This window comes from Somniosus microcephalus, chromosome 11 (genome assembly GCF_052327205.1).
Source record: "Somniosus microcephalus isolate GS21.2 chromosome 11, FLI_Smic_1.0, whole genome shotgun sequence".
Classification (NCBI taxonomy): domain Eukaryota; kingdom Metazoa; phylum Chordata; class Chondrichthyes; order Squaliformes; family Somniosidae; genus Somniosus; species Somniosus microcephalus.
Genome location: NC_140997.1, coordinates 167,947,382 through 167,969,056, shown reverse-complemented (window position 1 = coordinate 167,969,056; position 21,675 = coordinate 167,947,382). Strand labels below are relative to the sequence as shown.

Genomic DNA, 21,675 nt, shown 5'->3' with positions numbered 1-21,675 from the left:
CTTAAAGAAAATGCTGTTATCATGTTAATGCACAACATTAATCCACCTCAATTATGCAATGATACACGCTTGCAAAATCAAAAAAAAAATTTATACAGATTATACCGAATTTGCTATTTTTATTTAGATTAAAATTCCGTCAAAGCCATTATATTTTACGCGCTGCCAAGTAATGATGGGAAGGGCGTAGAGAAAGAAAATATACTCCGCCATCAATACCTGTCCATCAGTGTTGTATTATGCAAATAGTTGGCGCATTTGGTGAAGAAATTTTTTCTCAATAAAAATACCGATTCTGGGAAACTCTTAAAAAAAGGAAAGAGACTAGGCCAATTTGTTTTTTTTATTCAGATTAAAATTCCGTCAACACCACTATATTTTACGCTCTGCCAATTAACGATCGGAAGGGCGTAGAGAAAGAAAATATACTCCGCCATCAATACCTGTCCATCAGCGCTGTATTATGCAAATAGTTGGCGCATTTGGCGAAGGATTTTTTTCTCAATAAAAATGCCTAATCTCGGAAACTCTTAAAAAAACGAAGCCATGCAATTTCCTCCTGGGTTGGCTATGGAAAATTGCATTTTAAAATCATAATCATTGTTTGAATCTTTTTTTAAGCGGAATGTGATCCTCTCATTGGGCCAGAAATTCGTGAACGGGGCTTGCCGCGCGTGCAAGCCCCGTATATGCACTTACCCGACGCTCCTGCCGATCACCTCCAGGGACGCCTGGAATTGATGTTTAAAAAGAAGAATCCCGGGAAGCGTATGACGTCACGCCGCCCAGGAGTGCAGCCAGTGCGAAGCCTGGAGCGTGCAGTGCAAGTGAGACACGCCCCTTAAGGTCTCATTGTAGTAGGACACGCCCCCAATCTCTCCAAGCAGCTGCAGAGGACTTTGTAGTTACACAGCTGCAGGGAAAGTAAGTTATCTGCTATTTTATGAATGTTTTGTGAACTTTTATAAAATTTTAAAAACGTTTACATTATTTTGAAGAATCTGAAGTAGTTTTAAACAGAATTAAAGCAATTTAAAGACTTTTAAAAGCCCTAAAAGAATTTTTTAAATTCCATGTATTTATTTAGCAACGTCGTCGTCATACGTGTCTTCACACTGTTCCCTTTGGGGAACTGTATGAAGTGGTGGAAGGATTTATGGCCATGATTAACGCTCATTCCGTGACCGTAACCATCTTTGAACCAGCCATTAGGGTGGTTAGTCCTATGGCGGGAGGGTTTTACGGGCTCCCACAAGCTATACAAGGAGGGGGGGCCACCCACACCCACGGACGCAAATATCCCACTGGATGTCAACCCAGAAATTAGAGCCGGAGCTCCGACTCCACTTGCCGGGACTGTCTGGAGCGGGGTTCGAAACCCTACCCTGATCTGGCCCAGCGGCGGGGATCCTACCGCTATGCCAAAGGCCCAATCCGATTAGCAACGTGAAATGGCTGGAATGAGCACAATTCACGGCATTAAAAGAACTCACAATTGAACTGACGATGACCTCAGCAATCTCCTCAAGGAGGTGGAGGCGCAGCGCCTGCTCATCATTGGTAATGAGAAGTCAAAGGCGCCGCAAAAAGGGCAGATGATAGCTTGGTCTTTCAAGTGGCAGCATAGGGCTCCAGTCACGGGGAGGGGAAAGGCGCAGGAAACGTATGGGTGTCACCTTTTGTACGGAGTGGGCCTTTTGCGTAGCAGTAAGCATCCCCGCCGCTGGGCCAGAAGGAGTAGGGTTTCGAACCCCACTCCAGACAGTCCCGGCAAGTGGAGTCGGAGCTCCAACTATAAATTCTGGGTGGACATCCAGCGGGATACTTGCGTCCGTGGGTGTGGGTGGCCCCCCCCCCCTCAGATGGGTTGTGGGAGCCCGTAAAACCCTCACGCCATAGGACTAACCACCCTAATGGCTGGTTCAAAGATGGTTACGGTCACGGAATGAGCGTTAATCACGGCCATAAATCTTTCCACCACTTCATACAGTTCCCGAAAGGGAACAGTGTGAGGATATATACGACGATGACCTCTTGTGCAATGCACCTCCTTGGACCCTCAGTCGCAGATGCGAGGGGGCAAATTGTGCAATTGTTAAATTTTTCATTTTTTTTACATGTAAAATGTTGGCCCAGTAATTCCCTTCCAAATGCGCGAGTACGGTCGGGGTACTTACGCGTCTGGCCGGAGGAAATGCCGGTTTTCAGCATGCACAGCACATGCAGGGAAAACCGGCATTTCCTGTCCTCTGAACGAAGGGGTTCAGAGGCAAAACGCGTGCGCAGTAAAATTTGCCGCTTTCATTCATGATTTCAGTGAGGTCAAGTCCTTACAACTTACACATGAAAAAAGCATGGGTACAGTTGCTCCAGAGGCTGCGGAGGAAGATATTTCTTATCGTGGAGCTTCTGAAAGTATGTATGTCTGTATATATTCCTTTGCGTGTTATGTATATATTCCTTTACTTATGTGTATGAATGTATTATTTAATTATGACTTTCAGAGAAAGTAACTTATTGGAAAATCATAATTAAAAACATACATTCATACACATTAGTAAAGGAATATAAAACATACATACATATACGTAAAGGAATACATGCGGACATACATACATAATTACTTATTACTGATGAAAAGTTTCTTTCTTAAAAGTGCTGGAAATGTTACATTACTCATTTTAGAACACTCATTTTCACATTCCATTCACACAGCCACAATTGCTCCTTCTACCTACCGCTCTGAAAACCCGTTTAAAAAAAAAAAAATTAAACTTTTAAACTTACTTAAAATAACTTCCCTCCCTTTCCCAAACAAAAATCTTGCCTTTCAGAAGCTCCACGATAAAATATATCTTCCTCCGCAGCCTTGGAACAACTTTACACCTGCTTTTTTCAAGTGTAACTTGTAAGGACTTACCCTCACTGAATCCATGAATGAAATCTACGAAGTTCACTGCGCAAGCACTGCCTGTGCAGTCGCACGCGCTGTGCCTATGAACCCCTTCGTTCTGAGGTCTGGAAATGCCGGCGTTCCCCGCATGCGCTGTTCATGCTGAACGCCGGCATTTCCAACGGTCAGATGCGTGAGTACCCCGACCGTACTCACGCCTTTGGTCACGAATTTCTGGCCCATTAAAAATTTCAACAACTTTATTGCTTTTTACAATAATGCACAATCATTATATGATCATGACACATTAATGTCAATGATAATATTGCAAAATTATAATTCTGCTTGCTACCTCCAAAGTGACATAGAAGGAAAACTGTAAAAACTTGAATTTTTGGCTACTGTTGATCCCCATTAACAAAAGACGAAGTTAAACAACCACATCCTGGGTGCTTAGGAAGAATTCTTCAATCCCAACAGTTTTATAAACAGTTTTATAAACATGTCAGAGGGTTCTTCAGTTCCCTCGGCAACGCCAGGTACTCCAGCTAGTACTGTTATGTACGCATAAAACTCTATTAATTTAGTCAGCCATGACTTGCCTTTTCAAAATCCATGCTGGCTGTTCCAAATTAACCCATCACTTTCTCAGTCAGTATTAATATTATTCCACATTATGGCCTGTAGAAGTTGACCCATTATCAATGTTAGGCTGACTAGATTATAGTTGCTTGGTTTATCCCTTTCTCTATTTTAGAAAAAACGACTTGCATTTATATGGCACCTTTCATGACCACCGGACATCTCAAAGCACTTTACAGGCAATGAAGTACTTTTGAAGTGTAGTCACTGTTGTAATGTAGGAAACGTGGCAGCCAATTTGTGCACAGCAAGCTCCCACAAACAGTAACGTGATAATGACCAGATAATTGTTTTTTTAGCAAGGTATTACATTGGCAACCCTGCAGTCCTCTGACACAACTACCATATCCAAAGATGTTTGAAAGATTATGGTCCAAGCCTCTGCTATTTACTCTTTGCATGCATCCTAAAATGCTGAATGAAGTCAATCAGGGCACAGTTTACACTTTAAGTTCCACCAATTCTTTCAATGCTATTTCCTTAGTTTCATAATTAATTTCTCCACTTCCTCCTCTTGTACTCCCTCGTTCCCACTACCACACTCTTCTGTGAAAACTGACAGCACTCATTTAGTATCTCTCCTACCTTCATCCTCCACAAGATTTGATTTTTCATCTCCAATTGATCCTAACCCTTTTTTAACTATTATTTTTCATTATGGTGTTCATAAAATCATTTAGTATTTCTCTCAGTTTTACTTGCCATTCTTTTGTTTAATCTTTGTAATCATCCTTTTTGCCATAAAACTGCATTGAATGGTGTGAAATTGCTGTATTTGCATGATAGATAGGATCTAAACTCACCACAGAAAGTTAAGGCTTGTCCATTTCAGTCTAAGTACTCTTTTAATAAGTGTTAATTACTGCCAAACAACTTCTCTGGCATTGAAAATTAGCTATTACAAGAGTGGAGTCTAATTCCTTCAGGTATTAATTGTTGTTGGAAATTTTTTAAATGATAAATTTTAAACTTATATATTTTTTACTGTTCCTTTCTGTCTCTTTTTTTCTCCCTCTCTAAATCTAATCTTTCTTTCCCTCTCTTTATTTCTCTTTCTGTACCTGATTTGGTATTGAATTTACCCACTCTAATGTACATTTCCTTCTCAGATTAATTTCATAATCCTTCAATCTGATTGGTTAAGGAGATACACAGTTGCTTGTCCTGTTCACTCAGATCCCAGATGCCCGGTCTCCCTCACTGCGCCATTATCATCTTGCACTTTCAGCAACCTGCGCCGCAAAATATCATCGCGATTAAACAGGCGAGGGCGAGGGAAAGTCCAACTAACAGCAGGCGCGTTTGTTGCCCTGCTACAGCAAACTATGCCCTGGTATAAAACTCCAAATGCTCTGCCTCTTCAGCCTACCAGAAAGACAACAGTATCAGCTAAACAATGTCTAAGATATTGGATGAATTCTTGGCCACTCCTTTTTCAAAAATTTTCTTCTCTTGCATCCTCTGATTCCCAGTAGCATACTTGAAGCTTTTTTTTCTGAATTTACTCATTTTTTTCCCCCCCGGAACCAAAAAAAGTTTTGTGGCAAAAGAACTGGTTTTAAAAACCACGGGCTAGAAATTCGCCTCCTTTGCGCCTTGCGTTTACAGGGTGTTAACGACTTACCGCCGCACGCGAAATTCACCTGGAGGTTTGCGGCGGCAGTAACCCCTAGCACCACGATCTCCTGTGCCTGGAGATCGTGACGTCATCTGGCTGCGCATTGCCCTGGACCTGAAATCTGGTTCCGGCCCCAGCAGCATCGCCGAGCGATAACACCGACAGCTGCAGGAGACGTTGTTCGGGAGGTCGGACGCTTCGGGAGCGGTAATTAAAGGCAAGGCCGCTGGTCTGCAGAAAAAATTTGTTTCCATCCCTTAGGTTGCCGTTTGAACATTTTTAACTGCTAGATTGATCAGCCCTGCACTCTGTTAGAGTGCTTGGTGCTGATCGTCGCAGATCCCAGCTGCCGTCGGCAATGAGGGGCATCATTGAAATGCAGGGCCTGCAGCAATGGCCCTTCTCTTTAAGGGAGGGAAGGAGCCTCGGATTCCGGCAGCGCTGCACGGGACATTGTGCAGTGCTGCACCTCTACCGCCCCTTCTGCATGGTTTAGCGCTCCAGAAGGGAAGTGGTAGTGCTTGATTTAGTGCTCCACTTCCTTCCTGGAGCGCTAACACCTAATTTAGAGAAAGCTGAGAATCATTAGCGCCTGACCCTAATTTTTCCAGCTTTCAAAATTTTGCACCCCAAACGGAGCGATACCAAATCTCTCCTTCCACAACTTGGGTGGTAAGAGATACTGCACATTGATTGAGTACCAAATTACACATTACTGTGCTCAATTATTTCTGAATAGTTCACCCCAGTAAGAATTGAAAATACTGCTGCACATACACAAAATGCATATTCACCAAGTTTACCACTTACATACTGGAACAAGGCAGAATCTGTTTTTTAACTCTGAGAAAAAGAGTTGGTCAGATTAACATTTCTATATAAGCAGGGTTGCTCATTTATGGCTGTAAAACTGACATTCTAATCCTACAGTTAAGGTTATTGAAAGTGGTAATGTCAGCTTAAGTTGGAAAGGGTTTAAAATCAATTACCACTTGAAAGTGAATTTTTACTCTCCAACTATCATTTAATAATCTTCACTGTGGGCATTTAAAATCAAATTAAATAGTATCTTATTGGGAAATTGCAAAAGCATTAACCACAATGAAGTGTAAGGCAGTAATAAATTCATTCATATAGCCAAGTGTCCAATGGATGGTTGATGTTCCAATTAAACACCATCAAAAAGATCAAGGCCTAGAAATTGGTAGGACTTGGTTTTAATATGCAGCCTGGCTCTACGTCCAGGTAAGTATTTTTTTTAATGTATTTTTTTTGATGGCCGCCTGCAGCAATCCCTTTAAGGACCACTGGTTAGGCCGCAAGTAGACCTGAACGCAGCCAGCTTGGTGCCAGCTACGTTTAGGGCAAACCAATTTGGTAAAGGAGGCATCAAGCAGACATTAAGCCCCTTATTTGCATATGCAAAGAGCCTAACGTCTATTTCAGGCGTAGGTCCTGGACGCCTCTCTTGATGCCTATACCAATGTTGAGGGCAGCACACCTCCAGTGCCATATTAGATGTTCTAGCACCATTTTTATGCCTGTGAAACAGGTGCGGCATCATAAAATTTCTAGGCTCAAAGGTTTCCAATAGTGTAAATAAAACTGAAAGTACAGTATCAATGATGTGCTGTTGGGTGACACTAACATATTTAGTAAGCACTGCACCATAACTAAACAGTATGCAAGAGAAAGAGGGCATAATACCATTATTAGCTTATTTCTCATTCTAACTCCTTCAATCAATATTAGATTCCACAAACTTGGATAGTAGAGTTTAAATGGATTCCTAATTACAATATCTTCTGCTGTCTCTGCACTGCACCTTGAATATCAGTGCTGTACCAACATTCTTGGCTCGTTATTACTTAAAAGACAGAAAAAAGCTGTCAGTGCGGGTCTGTATCAAAGAAGTGAATGCTCTTCAAAAAGTTAGTTTTGCTTTGTTTCACTCCACATCAAATCTTGCTGGCGCAAACTTCATTTATCTTACCACTTTTAAGTTTTTTTTAAATAAAACATTCTGGCAGTACTGAGAGCATTGCTCAATCAGAAGACACTGATGGTACGCAGTGTGCATAGAGGGAGTACTACTTCCACAGTGCTGTAAGCAGACAATAGAATCACCACTTACATGAGTGGGTGCAGCATAAAGATCCAACAGTGATGTGAGGCGAGTAATGCTTACACCTCATTAGAAATTCTGCCTTCTTCTGCGATTAGATTTTTGTTGAATTGTGCTCATTATGGTGCATATTTACAGATTTGGCACCCAGCATCAACGTCAAGCACTCCCAGGTCAGGTTTAGCACCGTCAGGTATATTTCCCTCGATTCTGCCTCAACGACATGCTTAACACCAAGTTTCAAAGAGCATCCTTCACAAACATTGTAATATTGAGGAATCAAATCCTATTTTGATTCAGTGGTTCCACCTTCACCAAATACTTGGTCCAACACTACATTAGAACACTAATGACTTCAGTGACAATTGAGCTGACACAATGCCCTCAGGATTCAAATAAATCACGGAAACTGTCCGATACCTAATTACAGGCACAAGTCCAACCCACAGTCATGAAGTGTGCATGGCTGTCCCACACATATTGACACTCAGGGGCATATATGCAGCATGTACATGCAGTGTGTATTGTGAGCTTCAGAAGAAAGCACAAGCTGACTGACAGTGTTGATTCTGTACCTTCCTCTTGCTAGTCCAGTAGGTATAATATGGGCACAGACAGTATTCCTAATTAGTGGCCAGCTTTATACTGTGATCCAGCACCCACTGAGTGTTGGATTCAGATTACTCAAATTCAATTTTTCAATATAGAAGACGCCTTAAAGTTGCCAGACAGAAGAGACTTTTAATCCTTCAATCTGGAAGTGATTCAAACACAAGTTCCACACCTAAAAGGTTTGTAAGCTAAAAGAAATTTCCCATTCTGTCTCTTTCTGGTTAAAATGTGTACAAAACTATCAACATAAGAAATTAAACACGAGTGTTAGATCCGTGGTTCAGTGGATGAATAATGACACGGATGCTGTACATAAACAAATAACAGGTCTTTACTGGAGGAGGGTAATTTCTAGACTGGAGTACAGAGACATGCGCACAGCTTATATACCGGTGTGGTTACTGCCAGTACTACAGTATACAGGAGCTGTAAAAAGTAGTTCTGACTTAAAGCACATACACTACAATTCCTCCCTTTTTAGATTAATAATACCCCCTTAATATTCAAATAACAATTACATTTTTACATGTACATTCAATAACAAAAGTCCATTTATAGATTCAGTCTTTGGGGCGGCTTCCTGACCCTTTCGGGATAGCGCCTTTCCGGAGGTTCTTGTTCTTGGTGCAGAGGCGATTCTGACCCCTTTTCATCGGGTAGTTCATCGGGTTCCACTGCTACTGGGTCTGAAGTAGATGCTACCGGTATGTCGGGTTCATCCCCAGGTACTCGAGACATGGGGTTGACGCCTTCCTGTGACGCTAAGATCTGATCGACGTGGCGTCTCACAATGTTCTCCCCGACATCCACTGTGTACATTAATGGCCCCTGCCTTGTACATATCGTTCCGGGTTGTCACTTCTCTGTTCGATAGTCACGGGCCAAGACTGGTTGCCCTAAATTGAAGCTCCTTGTCGGCTTCTCGTTGATGTGCTGGAATTGTTTGTCCTCAACATTTCTTCGCACATTTGGTCTGAGCAAGTCCAGACGAGATCTCACCCTTCGGTTAAAGAACATCATGGCCGGGGTCTGGTTGGTAACTGCATGTGTTGCGTTTCGATAGGCTAATAAGAAATTGTCCATCTTATGCTGTAGTGGAATTTCCTCGTCGCACATGGCCTTTATCGCCTTCTTAAAGGTTTGTACGAACCTCTCAGCCAATCCATTGGTGGCTAGATGATATGGGGCGGATGTGTAATGCCTTACCCCATTCCTTTTCATGAATTTTTGGAACTCGTCGGACACAAACTGTGGTCCATTATCAGAGCAGATCTGCTCTGGCAAACCGTTTCTGGCAAATGCGGTCCGTAGGACTGCAATCGTTTTCTCTGTAGTGGTTGAAGACATCTTTATCACCTCAGGCCACTTTGAATGAGCATCCACTGCTATTAAGAACATTGAGTCCATGAATGGACCAGCAAAATCAATGTGCACCCATTGCCATGGAGAGGAGGGCCACTCCCATGGGTGTAGAGGGGCATGTGGTGGTGCATTTTGGACTTTCTGGCATCCTAAGCAGCTCTTAGTTAGGTCTTCGATTTGTTGATCGATTCCCGGCCACCACACATACGCCCTAGCAAGGCTTTTCATTTTCACTCCCCCAGATGACCTTCATGTAGCTCCTTTAGCACTCTCTCCCTTAACTTGGGTGGAATCACCACTCTGGATCCACACATCACTGTCCCCTGGCATACTGACAGCTGTTCTCTTCTGGATGAGAATGCTGGCAACAGTGAGTCGCCATGTGTTGGCCATCCCCTCACCGTCAATTCATATACCCGTGACAGCGTCGGATCATTGCGGGTCTCCTTCTCTATATCCGTGTTTGTTACTGGCAATCGTTCAATTATCAATGAATAAAATATCTCGATAGGGTCCACTGCTGGTGCTTCCTCCACCGTAGGCAGTGGCAGGTGCGATAGCCCATCAGCGTTCCCATGCAGTTTCGTGCCTTTATATTATATTTCATATTGATTCGCCCCTAGAAACAGGGACCAGCTTTGTAACCGCTGTGCAGTCATTACTGGCACGCCCTTCTTAGGATTAAAGATGGAGACAAGTGGTTGGTGGTCAGTCAGCAAGGTGAACTTCTGCCCATGCAGATAATGGTTGAATTTTTTTACTCCCCATACTAGACTGAGGGCCTCCCTGTCAATCTGGGCGTAGTTGCGCTCGGCTGAGGTTAGTGACCGAGACGCAAAGGCTACTGGCCTCTCCAACCCGTCTGGGAATTTGTGCGACAGCAGCGCTCCAATACCATAGGGTGATGCATCACATGCCAAACGAATTGGTAGTGCTGGGTTGAAATGGGCCAACACCTCTTTTGATGTGATCAATTCTTTACACTTCTGGAAAGCTCGTCTACGTTCGTCATCCCACTTCCATGGTACCCCTGTTTGCAGTAGGGTGTTCAGCGGGTGTAATACCGTAGACAAATTTGGTAAGAACTTGTGGTAATAGTTTACCAGCCCGAGGAACGACCTCAGTTGTGACACATTTTCCGGTGCTGGAGCCTTGACTACTGCCTCAATCTTGTCAGGGGACTTATGTAACCCCTTTTCATCGATGACGTGGCCGCAATACGAGATATCTGTTTCTGGAAAAACTCGAACTTGTGGCGATTAGCTCGTAGCCCATATTCCTTTAATCTGGCGAGCACCTTCTCCAAGTTAGTGAGGTGGTCACCGTTATTTTTGCCCGTGACCAAGATGTCGTCCAAATAACACTGGGTCCCTGGAATCCCTTGCAGGACCTGATCCATCGACCTTTGCCAGATAGCCGGAGCCGAGGCTACTCCAAACACCAGCCGGTTGTATTGATAGAGACCTTTATGGGTGTTGATCGTAAGGTAATGTTTCGAAGCTTCTTCGACCTCCATTTGCAAGTACGCCTGGGCTAGATCAATTTTGGTGAAGCGTTTACCACCAGATAGCGAGGCGAAAATATCCTCAATTCGTGGAAGTGGATATTGCACCGTGTGAAGGACTGGGTTCACTGTCACCTTAAAAGCCCCACAGATGCGGACCTTCTTTGGTTCCCCAGGCGTATTACTCAACGACCTCTTCATTACAGGAATGATGGGTGTAGCCCACTCGCTCCAGTCCACTTTGGACAGTACTCCTGAACGTTCCAACCCTTCCAGCTCTGCTTCGGTGGCTGGTCTGATCGCATAAGGCACTGGTCTGGCCTTCAGAAACTTTGGGCTTGCATTATCCTCTATTTTAATTGTTGCTGTTATTCCTTTTAGTGTTCCTAGTCCCTCCTGGAACACTTCTTTTGCGTCAGTTAGCATTTTTGACAGTTGTCCAGGTGTGACGTCGTCATCCTTTTTGGCCTCCACCTTCAGTGCCTGCATGGAATGCCAATCTAAATGTATCTTCCGGATCCATTCACGTCCTAGCAGTGGTGGTCCTCCATTTGGCAATACATATATATCCATTTTAGGTATTTCCTGACCTTTATATGTCACTTTCACCCTTATTTTTCCTTTGGAGTAGACTTTTTGCCTCGTATACATCTTCAAGACAATCTCTGTAGCTTTCAAGGGTATGTGTGAAAATAGCCGCTTGTAGTCTCTTTGATTTATGACTGTTAGAGCTGACCCTGTGTCCAATCCCATTTCCACTTGGACTCCGTCTACCTTGAGTGTAACCCAGATAGTCTGGTGATCCTCCATTTCGGTTACATTATGTAGTTTCAGACAACCCAGCTCCTTGCTTCCGGAGTCTGTGTCACTTTTCTGTTCGTCTGAACCACTGTCCATCACCTGGTGTACGTTTTTGTACTTCTCCTGTGGAGATTTCTTACTGTTGGTTTTCTTCCCAGACCTGCAGACTCTTGCTATGTGTTCTGCTTTCCCACACTGTCTGCACACTTGGTCCTTGAACCAACAATCTTTCTGATCATGTGTTGTTCTGCCGCAGCGATAGCACTTCCCTGTTCCATAGGTCATTTCGTTGGTGCCGTATTCTTGCGGTCTCCGTTGTATCTCTGCAGCGCCCCTTGTGGCTGCTTCGTGTGATACTGCCATATTGAAAGCTTTGTCCAGCGTAAGGTCCTTTTCTGATAGAAGCCGTTTCTGGGTTCCTTCACTTTGTAGCCCACACACAAACTTGTCCCTTAACGTGTCTGCTAGTCCCGCTCCAAACTGGCAGTATTTTGATAGCTTGTGCAGTTCTGTTAGGTACTCAGCATTGCTTTCGTCTTTGTGTTGGTTCCTTTTATGGAACTTAAATCGTTCTGCTATCAGCAGCGGTGTGGGGTTTAAGTGATCCTGTAGGATTTCTACTATGCTTTCAAAATTCTTGTTTACTGGCTTCTCTGGGGTTATTAGATTTTGCAGTAACCCATAAGTTTTTGCACCCATGGAATTTAACAGAACCAGTGCTTTATTAGCATCTGGCACTTCATTCACCCTGCAGTACACCTCAATACGTTCCACATATGTCGGCCAATCTTCGACTTCATTGTCGAACGTAGAGATACTGCCACTCTTCGGCATCCTTGGTTGTGCGTTAACTATCCCCAATGGCGCCTCCCGCGCTTCCCCTTCTTCTCCGCTGGCACAAAATGGCGTCTCCCGCGCTTTCCTTCCTTCCTGCGCTCGCCCGTCTTCTCCGCTGCGGCTTCGCAAAATGGCGTCTCCCGCGCTCTTCCTTCTTCTCCGTGGCTCAATGGCGCCTCCCACGCTCTCCCTGCTTCTCCACGGCTCAATGGCGCCTCCCGCGCTCTCCCTGCTTCTCCGCGGCTCAATGGCGTCTCCCCTTGCTTCGCCCCGCGGACCCTGATCAGCCCGTGATCCCTGGCTGTGCTCTGCGCGTTCTTCTCATGATATTTGTCGACGCCGCTCAGTCTAGAACCCGGCTGTTTCTTACCCTCTCTCTCTCTGGTTTGCAGTATTTTTCCTCGACGCCGCTCGGTGATCAACCCCTGGCTGCGCCCTGCTCTCTGCACCCTCTTTCTTACCCTGTCGACACTGCCCGGCTCTCTCTCTCTGCCGTCGGTCGGTTCCAGCCGCCGCTGCTCGGGAAGGGTCTGCTCTGGACCTGTCGTCGGTCTCTTACTGTTCGTTGTGGCTGGGGAACCAGGCCCGGCTCTCCACAGCCTCCCCAGCGAAGTTGGATCTCTGCCTGACTGCTGGGCGGTTGCTCGCGGTCAACGCCCGTGTTCCTGGACTCGACTTTTTTTTTTATGTTGTAGGTAGATTCGCATCAACACTCGTCGCCACTGTTAGATCCGTGGTTCAGTGGATAAATAATGACACGGATGCTGTACATAAACAAATAACAGGTCTTTACTGGAGGAGGGTAATTTCTAGACTGGGGTACAGAGGCATGCGCACAGCTTATATACCGGTGTGGTTACTGCCGGTACTACAGTATACAGGAGCTGTAAAAAGTAGTTCTGACTTAAAGCACATACACTCCAACGAGGGAGAAATGATAGTTTGTACATTAAGATAACGGCCAATACTGTAGAGATCTTACCAATGCTGCTTTCTTTTCAAGTGGATTTTATCCAACACAATGGCCCACAATTTCCTGAGGACTTGAGCCATTGTAATGGCATATCTCTGGTGGAGGGACACTTGAACAGTGCAAAAGGAGGAAATTATGGGGTAAGTAACATTAATTATGCCACTCCATATTGTCCTGGGGCTTTTGCACCTCTCCTGCATTATCCTCACCAAAAACAGTGTTTATCATAGCTTCGCCCCCATTAAAATCAATGGCGATCACCATTTTCACGGCGTGATGTTGACTTTATAATTAATTCACAAAATCGGATTTTCACTTTTAAATGATGCTCATAATAATTTTGAGCTCCTAAAGAATTTGTCTTCTTTCAGAGTACAAATAACAACAATCTCTGAGCCAAAGACCAAGCAAAAAAAAAATGTTTCAGTGAAATATCTGAAGCTCAAGCAACGAGATTGTGTTGTTGTGAGTAAAAATAACTCCAAACCATCGTCAACACCTTCACTGAAGCATACGAGAGCATGGGCCTTACACTAAACATCCGTAAGACAAAGGTCCTCTACCAACCTGCCCCCGCCACACAGTACTGCTCCCCGATTATCAAAATCCATGATGAGGCCTTGGACAACGTGGACCACTTTCCATAACTTGGGAGCCTACTGTCAACAAGGACAGATGTCGATGACGAAGTCCAACACTGCCTTCAGTGTGCCAGTGCAGCCTTCAGTCACCTGAGAAAGAGAGAGTGTTGAAAGACCAGGACCTCAAACCCAGCACCAAGCTCATGGTCTACTGAGCAGTAGTGATACCCGCCCTCCTGTATGCTTCAGAGACATGGACCATGTACAGCAGGCACCTCAAAGCACGAGAGAGGTACCACTAACGCTGCCTCTGCAAGATCCTGCAAATCTATTGGCAGGATAGGTGCACCAATGTCAGTGTTCTCGCTCAGGCCAACATCTCCAGGATCGAAGCTTTGACCACGCTCGGTCAGCTCCGATGGATGGGCCACATCGTCCACATGCCCGATACGAGACTCCCAAAACAAGTGCTCTACTCGGAGCTCCGACATGGTAGGAGTGCCCCAGGTGGGCAGAGGAAATGCTTCAAGGACACCCTCAAAGCCTCCTTGAAAAAATGCAACATCCCCACCGACACCTGGGAATCCCTGGCCCAAGACCACACAAAGTGGAGGAGAAGCATCCGAGAAGACGCTGAACACCTCGAGTCTCTTTGCCGGGAGCAAGCAGAAGCCAAGCGCAAACAGCGGAAGGAGTGCACGTCAACCCAAGCACCCCACCCACCTGCCCCTTCAACCACTGTCTGCCCCACCTGTGATAGAGTCTGTGGATCCCACATTGGACTCATCAGTCACCTGAGAACTCATTTTTAGTGTGATAGCAAGTCATCCTCGGTTCCGAGGGACTGCCTAAGAAGAGAAGAAAAATAAACACATACAACACTTGAGTCAGTTTCATGAACTGGTATATGTTCAGCAGCCCTTTTAGAGTTCAAACCAAAACTAGCTTCTGAGAACATAATTTCATGGTAGGGTTGCCGAATCTGATTGGATGTATTCCTAGAGATTTCATCAATTGACTTCCGGCCTCTAATCATCCCGCCCCCACTCTCCAGCCATTGGTCACTTGATTGGTCCATCCTCACACCGCACCTCCTGCCCACACCCATTGGACAGCAAACAGACTCTTCAGTACCCCATTGGATGATTGTTGACTGTCAGTCAAACAGCCATTTTTTCCCCATCTCCAAGATTTTTCCAAATGATCAAAAAACTGAAAATGTACACAATGCCTTTCTGGTTTTTCTCTCGGGTTGCTGGTAGCAGGGTCCAGGAGATTAATCTATAATTTCTGGAGATGCCAACGCAATCCTGGAAGGTTGGCACCCCGATTCAATGGCTGTTCTGTATAATTTTTTTTTAATTGAAATTTCAGTAGACCTTACAGCTCATAGGAAATGTTCAATACTCAATGAAAACAGAACCAAATAGATGAAATGCAAACTAGCATGCCTCAATATTCTGACTTCTATATATTTTTTCTAGAATTGTAAAAAGTGAAGCAGCTTAGCAAAAATTACAATGCAAAGCAACTCTTTTTAAAACAAATAAACCCGGCAATCAATGTAAGCTTGTAGATTCTGGTTCTGCTTCAATATAATTTTGCAGACATGATTTTGTTCAAAAATTGGATCATTATGAAGAAAAACGAAGATGACCACCGTTATTGTTCATCTTCCGTAAAACAAATCTCTTCATTGGGCATTAACTGCACCACTTGATTGGCCACTATCCTCGCTGTGGCATATTCAAATCAGTTTTCCAGTAAAATTTAGGTCAATTCTCCACAGGAGGGTCGAGGCGCACAACGATCTAAGTTAGGCCCTCTGTCGGCAAACTCACCAAATGTGGGCCAATAAACAAAAATCTGTATGAAAGTTTGTGCAGAGTGGGCAATTTCCTGAAGGAGGACTCGCAGGATAAAGCCCACCAGGATTCAACAGGCTTTTGCAGTTCAGATGTCTATAAGGCTGTATTCCCATTAATATTTTAATATGCTGCACTGAATAACATGTATACTGGCTGCTTGGCAACACTTTTTAAGCTCTTTCTTCCAGAACATTAGTTTGAGAGAGATTTTTAACATTTGTACAAAATATCATAAACCCAGGCAAAACATTTAAATCTTTACAGTTACGATTAAATCTGAATGATGGGCAAATATGCATCAGCTCAGATGAACACAGAACCACATTAATCCAAGTTAGCACAGTAATGGGCCCATCACTCTCTCTTCTCTCCCTCATATCTTTCTTTTAGAGGAGCAAATTTGGCTGCTTTATACCAATCAGCTTTTTGGATCATTTATTTTAATTGCAACAGTTGCTTTAAATGACATGTGGATCTGAACAGAAGCAAGATATCTGTCCAGTTTTCTAGTACAATTTTCAGGGCACACCAATGGATCAATGAAAGTAAGGAAAATAAAAGCAGAAAATGCTGGAAATATGCTTTGGGTCAGACAGCAGCAATATAAAAAAAAAAGAGAGGTTTTGGTGTATAACCTTGAGCAGAGATGGGACCTTGGGAGCTCACTGTATTATTGAGGCACTCGCAAGTGAAGCCGGTACTGTAAAGAAAAACAGCTTACCTTTATATAGCGCATTTAACATAGAAAAAAACCTAAGGTGCTTTAGAAGTGTAAGGAAAAAAATGGACGCCAAGCTAAACAAGGAGATATCAGGAGGGGTGACTAAAAGCTTTGTCAAAGAGGTGGATTTGAAGGAGATTCTTAAAGGAGGAGTCAGAGCTAGAGCGAACAATGTGTTTAGGGAGTGAAGGCACGGCCGCCAACAATAGGTGGGGGATACACAAGAGGTTGGAGTCAGAGGAACGGAGACTTAAGTGGGGGGCGGGCGGGGGATTGTAGCACTGAACAAGGATACAGAGATAGGGGAGATGAGGACATGGAGGGATTTAAACACTAAGATAGGAATTTTAAATTTGAAGTGTTGTGGGCCAGCAGGCAGCATAGGTCAGTGAGGACAAGGGTGATCAGAAGAGATTTGGTACAGGATGGCAAATGGGCAGTAGTTTTTAATGAGCTGAAGGTTCTGAAGGATTGAAGGTCATCCAGGAGTCATTGAGGTAGTATATTCTGGAGGTAACAAAAGCATGGATGAGGGCTTCAGTGGCAGATGGACTGAGCTAGAGGCAGAGGCAGGCGATGCAGCAGAGGCGGAAGTAGGAGTGACCATGGAGATGGGGGCAAGAGTACAGAGATTGGAGCAAGGACCCAAAGCAATGGCTTGCTTTTCCCAATGTTTAGCTGAAAGAAATTGCGGTGTTATCTTTGTTCTCTAGGCAAATACTGCTAATGTTCAAACATAATTTCACTATTAAACCTTAACAATATATTGTACATTAGGTGACATAGACAATGTATCCTCTGCACCATTGTAAGCAACACACCATGGGAGAGCTGCTAGTAATATATTAAAAAGATTACATCAACACTTCACACCACAGATGTCACATTTTGTTACTGTGCAATTTACAGTTGGAAACTGAAATGGACGCGCACATTCCATCCAGTCTTTACAGGTCCCTGACCAAACAACAATTACATTTTGCGTGACCTTTGACACCTTTGGTTTTTAAAATTGGACTTTTAAAGTGAACGAACCTGTGTCTGACCAAGCCAACCATTCCTTTTTATAAGCGCAGAATAATGATACCTTGCAGTCTTAAAAAGATACAAATCTCCACAATAACAGCAGAATAACACATCAAGTTATGTGGCATAATGCTTTCATTCATTATAAAGCGGTGCCTCCTATGACTTAGAATCAGCAATACACCAGTAATACATATACACAACACATTCTACAAATGCCTCCCTTGAAGACTGGCATGTGTAAGGGAAGCTCACTTACAGCTTCTATAATGTTGTCTATGCCGTTGTTTGCTGTGAAATTGTAACTCTCTTCCAGGCCTAGAAATTGGGTTGGGGCGCCAAAGTGGCGCAAAAGTCGCCTGAGCGCAGGATTTAGCGCAGCGTTCGAGGCTTTAGCGATCGGCAGATATTCAGTTTCATTGCTCCTCGAGGGACACGGGGCGAGGCTCGAGGCGTTCCGCGTCCCTCTTAGGGCGCTGAAACTGAATATCGCAGCGCAATGTGCCGCAGCGCCACACGCTGTGGCACGGCACGCTGCGGTACTGCAGGCCTTCCTCCCACTGTTAAGGGGGAGGTGCCTGCAACAGCGCGATCCCCGCTCGCGAGTGCCGGCAAATGAGCCCGGCACCAAGGAGAAGTGCCGGGCTCTCGGGAAACAGCCGACATTGCCGCGGGGGGGGGGGTGGTTAGGAGGTCGGGGACGGAGGTGCTGGCAGGCAGCCGCCGAAAAGGCGGTTGCCCCGCACCTCCACCTTAACTTGCGCCACTGCCGGCACAGTAAGGCCCCGTGAACCGGGTGCGGGTAGCGAGCGGCGCAACTGCGGCGTTCACTACCAAATATCGCGAACGGGGCACGAATGGGGCACTGCGCACACCGATGATGTCATCGGTGGCGGCACAGCGCAAATGCCTAACGCCACCATTAGCGCCCCTGCTGAATATCGCGGGAGACACAGCCAGTGGCGCTACAGCCACTGACTGCCTCTTTAGGTGCTAACAGGTGGCGCTACTCACCCAATTTCTCCCCCCCAGTCTCTTAAAATCTTGCAGGCTATAACTTTTCAAGGCAACAATTTACTCAGACAAGCTCATCTGAATAATTTGAGAAGAGCAATCTCCTGTCCACTCAGGGCATTGAATTGCAACTATTTCAGCTACAAATGCTGCTCAATTAAATGATTTATGATCCCCTTATTTCAACTACAAATGGCAACTTGTGATCAAAATTTCAAGAGAGAAAATGAGCCACACCCAACAACAAATGTCAGGAGCTCACACAGTGAGAAAAAGTCTGACCAGAAGTACTTTCCAGCTCTCAAATGACGAGAAGTAGATTCAGAGTAAACAGTCTCCTGCCTAAAAGGAGTCCAATTGACTAATACAATTCAAGTCGCAGTATTTGAGGGAATCGCAAGTGCAAATTTATATCTTCAGCTTTCAAATTCTAATTTATAGGATGGTATTTTTAAATATCTAGTTAGCCAATACAGTTTCCAGAATATGACAATAACTACTCTTTTTATTAGGGAAAGACGCTGCTGTCACTTACCTTCACACAAACACTTTTGGCTTTTTTACAGTGTGACTGTCAACAGGCAGTATGAAACGTGGCCTATCAAAGGCCAGCAGTCCTTTGTTCTCTGCTATCATTCACTGAAATACCGCATGGTGGAAAGAAGTTAAAAGCAGCAGAACAAGCGACTTTGTGGATGTCATTTATCTCCTGGAGGCCAATTATTCAAAATGCATGTCGCAGAGAAAATCATTGTTTAAACCTGAGCCTGCTTCTCTGATCATTATTGCCGATTACTTTAATTAACAATCTGTTGGTAAAATATGCTTTAAGCAGAATTCACTTGTTGTCAATTAGACAGAAGCTGTATCTTTATTTTTATAGATTATTTGGCACTATTCTCAGTTAGTTTTTCAGCAAAATACGATAATTAATCCTTATTTCCATCATTTTCTCAAAGTCAGAAAGGTAAATCATGACTATGCAGATGGTTTTAGTGAAGTTAGGGTATGCAGCAGTACACAGTGCTGGGCTTAAAAAAGTGATTATAATGCAATGTCGGTTTGTTAGCTACAACCTTATAAATATTGCAACAGCTCAATGCTGTTTAGTATGCGACATCAATAATACCAGATATCTCAAAAATTGTTCAAATCTTCTTTTTAAGCTTTTAATTATTTACTCTAAACTGCTCGTGTTCTCCTAGAGTAGTGCCAGCTCATCATATTTGCAACTAAATAGAGCAATACAGGATGTGAGATTTAGTTTAAAAGTGCTGATATCTCAAGCACCACTGCAGTGGCTTTTAACATGTCAAGACACAGTTTGACTGAATTTTAATGTATTTTTGAAACTGAAGGGTTATGAATAGGTGATAAAATCAATATGACATTTGTACTGTACGTAACTAACACATGATTTCCGTGATATCTCAGAACGGAGAACGGCTGGTATAAAGCGACTGTCAAGTAATCGCATTTAACTCTGAAAGGCATGTACCAGAACTGTGAAACAGCACTGCTAAATAAAACAAGGCAAATTATTGCAGCCTGTACATTGCTGGTTGATTTTATCGATATGCTTGTCTCAGCTTCCTTTTTTCTGCAGAAGCCAATCCTCTCCACACAGTAACCTTTAACAGGGAGAGTGGGGTGGACACAGGGCAAAAAGGCTGAACTTCTTCAAAGGAACATATTGCTCGTACCAGAGAAATTATAGGCAGAGAATTTTGGAACGCAAAAGATTAATTATACCAAGATTTACTTTATTGATGAGTAGCTCAGTTGCTACAAACATTGTACTGCACCCGTACCCTCTCGCCATTAATTTGAATCATTCAGTTTGCTCACATTTTTCACCTTCAGTTTAAGAGGACGATACATCAAAGACAAATGCAGGCCCTGATAAGAACATAAGAAATAGGAGCAGGAGTAGGCCATACAGTCCCTCGCGCCTGCTCCATCATTCAATAAGATCACGGCTGATCTTCGACCTCAACTCCACTTTCCCACCCGATCCCCATACCGCCCAAAAATCTATCTATCTCAGCCTTGAATATACTCAATGACTGAACATCCACAGCCCTCTGGGGTAGAGAATTCCAAAGATTCACAACCCTCTGAGTGAAGAAAATGTCTCCTCATCTCAGTCCTAAATGACCGACCCCTTATCCTGAGATAAGGGGTCCCGAGTTCTAGGCTCTCCAGTCAGGGGAAACAGCCTCTCAGCATCTACCCTGTTAAATCCTCTCATAATCTTTTATGTTTCAACGAGATCATCTCTCATTCTTCTAAACTCCAGAGAGTATAGGTCCAATCTACTCAATCTCTCCTCATAAGACAGTCCTCTCATCCCAGGAATCAATCTAGTGAGCCTTTGTTGCACCTTCTCTAAGGCAAGTAAATCCTTCCTTTGGTTCGGAGACCAAAACTGTACACAGTACTCCAGGTGTGGTCTCACCAAAGCCCTGTACAAGTACACTTACTTAATCTTGTATTCCAACCCCCTTGCAATAAAGGCCAACATACCATTTGCCTTCCTTATTGCTTGCTGTACCTACACGTTAAATGTATGTGTTTCATGTAGACGGACACCCAAATCCCTCTGAATACCAATATTTAATTGTTTCTCACCTTCTGTTGTTCAGCAATTTCCTCTCAGCCTCCCCTGTGGCAATAAATATTTTATTGTATATTTATCTTCATTCTTGTTCTCCTATTCCATTTGAATTCATCAGCCAATTGGACTTCCTTGAAAACTGGAACCATTTACTCTGAACCCATGACTCCCCAGGCAAGAACTTTTACTCAGACTTTTTACTGCTCTCTCAACTCCATCAGCTCCTGCCACTTGGTTTTGTGCCGGATTGTTTTTTTTTAACCTTAAACAGATGACCACAGGTTTCAATTGCACACAAAATAAATCATTTAGCTCAATGGCATTTGTAGCTAAATCAGTTGCAACTTTGTGCCCTGACTGGGTAGGGGCTTACTCTACTGCGAATGTGTAGAACAGGATCCAGGCACCTGCCCAAAGGGCCAAAAGGAAAAGCCGAAGGGCCATTTCGGGCAGTTCGCTCATGCTTCCCAGTGCCCTTTTG

General features: G+C 44.0%; 1 protein-coding gene and 1 long non-coding RNA gene across 6 annotated transcripts in view; one reads left to right on the top strand and one right to left on the bottom strand.

Annotated features, from left to right (window-relative positions):
• The window catches only part of LOC147110976 (contactin-4-like), a 2,035,446-nt gene that overhangs the window by 1,992,382 nt on the left and 21,389 nt on the right, over positions 1-21,675 (bottom strand). The gene's annotated exons all lie outside the window — the stretch shown is intronic.
• On the top strand, positions 626-20,152 carry LOC147110977 (uncharacterized). Its single transcript, XR_015080023.1, has 3 exons — positions 626-924; positions 13,398-13,507; positions 19,144-20,152. It is a non-coding gene; the product is annotated as an uncharacterized LOC147110977 (long non-coding RNA).